A 2770-nucleotide genomic window follows, 5' to 3' on the forward strand; every position below is an offset into this window, starting at 1 on the left:
GCATCAGGGTCTTTTCCAATGAGTCAGATCTTCACATCAGGTGGTCAAAGTTTGGAGCTTCAGCTTCAGCATCAGTCCTTCCAATGAATATTCAGGATTGATTTCCTTTAGGACTGACTAGTTTGAATCATTATTTTCTCTTTTTAAAATACTGTATAAACAAGCTAGTTGTATGGTTTCCTTTAGAAAACATTACCTAATATCCAGCCTATTTAAGAGAGTGAAGAGGGGGCCGGGCGGCCTGGAGGCCGCCGGCCGCAGCCTGTGCGCAGCTCCCGGCAGAGCGGGTGGCAGCCTCGCGCCGGCTCGAGGCCCCTGGAGGCGGGGCCGTTACCCGCCGGGAGCTCCGAGCGAGCCGGGTGGCAGGCGAGAAAAGCACGCCCGAGCGCCATGATTCCTCTCGAGAAGCCGGGCAGCGGCGGCTCTTCCCCGGCCGCCGCCTCCGGCTCGGGTCGGGCTGGCCGGGGTATGAGCACGCCGCGCCGGCCGCCGCCCCTGACCCAGGCCCGCGGGCTGCTGACGGAGATCCGCACCGCCGTGCGCACCGAACCCTTTCAGGACGCCTACACCCCGACCCCCGGCCGGGAGTTGGGCAGAGGGAAATTTGTAGTGGTGAGGAAATGCATAAAGAAAGATTCTGGGAAAGAATTTGCTGCCAAGTTCATGAGAAAAAGAAGAAAAGGCCAAGATTGTCAGATGGAAATAGTTCATGAAATCGCTGTACTCGAGCTAGCCCAGGATAATCCATGGGTCATTAATTTACACGAAGTCTACGAGACACCGTCGGAAATGATCTTAGTTCTGGAATAGGCAGCTGGAGGTGAAATCTTTGACCAGTGTGTTGCAGACAGAGATGAAGCCTTCACGGAAAAAGATGTTCAGAGACTCATGAGGCAGATTTTAGAAGGTGTTTGCTTCGTACACGCTCATGATATCGTTCATCTTGATTTGAAGCCTCAGAATATTCTGCTGACAAGTGAATCGCCACTGGGTGACATTAAGATAGTGGATTTTGGTCTTTCAAGAATAATGAAGAAGAGCGAAGAACTCCGAGAGATCATGGGCACTCCTGAGTATGTGGCTCCTGAAGTTCTTAGTTATGATGCTATCAGCATGGCAACAGATATGTGGAGCATTGGAGTGTTAGCATATGTCATGCTGACAGGAATATCGCCTTTCCTGGGCGATGATAAACAGGAAACTTTCCTCAACATCTCACAGATGAATTTAAGTTATTCTGAGGAAGAATTTGATGTTGTGTCTGAGTCAGCTGTTGACTTCATCAAGACACTTTTAGTTAAGAAACCTGAAGATCGCGCCACTGTAGGAAGTGTCTGAAACACCCATGGCTGACTCAGAGCGGTGTTCAGGAGCCTGCTTTCAAGGTCAAAGGGGCCTTAGAAGAAGCACATGCTCTCCAGGAAGCAGATTCTGTGTCTGAAAGTAATTCAGATACTCAGAAGCCAGAAACCGAGGAATCCATCATAACAGAGGTGCTAATTGTAGTTACTTCATATACTTTAGGACAATACAGACAATCTGAAAAAGAGAAAATGGAACAAAAGGCCATTTCCAAACGATTTAAATTTGAGGAACCTTTGCTACAAGACATTCCAGAAGATTTTATCTACTGAGCAGTATTTCCCTTTAGAACTTTAAGATTTCTACATTGGAAACATTATTTATGGACTTCCGGCCAAATGGTACATGGACCGAAAGTGGATGACCAGGTATCAGTGATAGAAACTTAAAATAACTTTGTTAAACTTGTGGAGTGAGAGAAATCAAGCCAGATTTATCAAGTGGCCAGCCAGGAGGCTTAACGGGTGAAGTTACCTTTTTCAATGTTCTTTTTAAGAAGGGTGATGTTTGAACCTTTTATTTCTGCTTCCTGCTTCTGCAGAATGAGAATTTGTATGCAAAGACATCTGTATTCACTTTCAGTAAAAATCCAAGTAAAAGTGCCAAAATTAAAAAAAAAGAGAGTGAAGAATTTAATTGAGAAGTTATTCAATCTATATAAGTCATAATTCTTAATCACTGAAAAAAGGGACATTAGTCACAAATCATACTACCTCTTTTCACCTGCATGCCCCATATCCCAAAATCTGACTGTTTAAGATCTGGACTATCCAATTAAGAGCTAGTGGAGACTGAGAAGCAAGATAGGTAATCTTTGACTCAAGTGGAAAATCCTAAATAAACCAAGTCTGTATCCAGATCATATATATCTAACTTCCTTTTGTAACTTGGCAGAGGAGGGTAGAATTGAAGAAGGAAATGTGATTCATGTCTGGATTGAATGTGCACAGCTCATTCATTGTTTGCTACTTTTGGACTACTTATATAGCAGAGATAGCCCTTAAGTCCAATGTTCCCATGGGCACTTGACATATTTGATGGCATTTGGGCTAAAAAGCAGCATAAAAAATGTCAGCTTGTGATATATAAAAACCATAGGGAGAAAAAAAATCAATGTTTTTTCCAAATAGGATGCAACTCATGAAGAAAAGAACTGATATTGTTTAAGTTTGCACAAAGGTAACACAGCATATTAAGGATATTAGATGACTTCTATAGCTAAAAATGTAGATCAGTAGATATTTTTATATGCAGTGAAAAAGATCACTGCCAGTTCTATAAACCATCTAGTTACCTTGATTTCAGAGGGCAACAGTTAGGTTGCATAGTTGCTAACACTGATTTTGTGAGTGCATGGTATGGCAATGTAAGGAAACAAAGATCGTTGTTAAAATGACTGTAAGAATCT

General features: G+C 43.2%; 1 pseudogene; it reads left to right on the forward strand.

The window, feature by feature from the left end:
- The first annotated feature begins 273 nt into the window (after positions 1 to 273).
- On the forward strand, positions 274 to 1801 carry LOC148778821 (serine/threonine-protein kinase 17A pseudogene; annotated as a pseudogene).
- Positions 1802 to 2770: the final 969 nt, after the last annotated feature.

The sequence above is a fragment of the Moschus berezovskii genome, chromosome 1 (assembly GCF_049115385.1).
Source record: "Moschus berezovskii isolate FMDL1 chromosome 1, NW_MosBer_1.0, whole genome shotgun sequence".
Lineage (NCBI taxonomy): Eukaryota > Metazoa > Chordata > Mammalia > Artiodactyla > Moschidae > Moschus > Moschus berezovskii.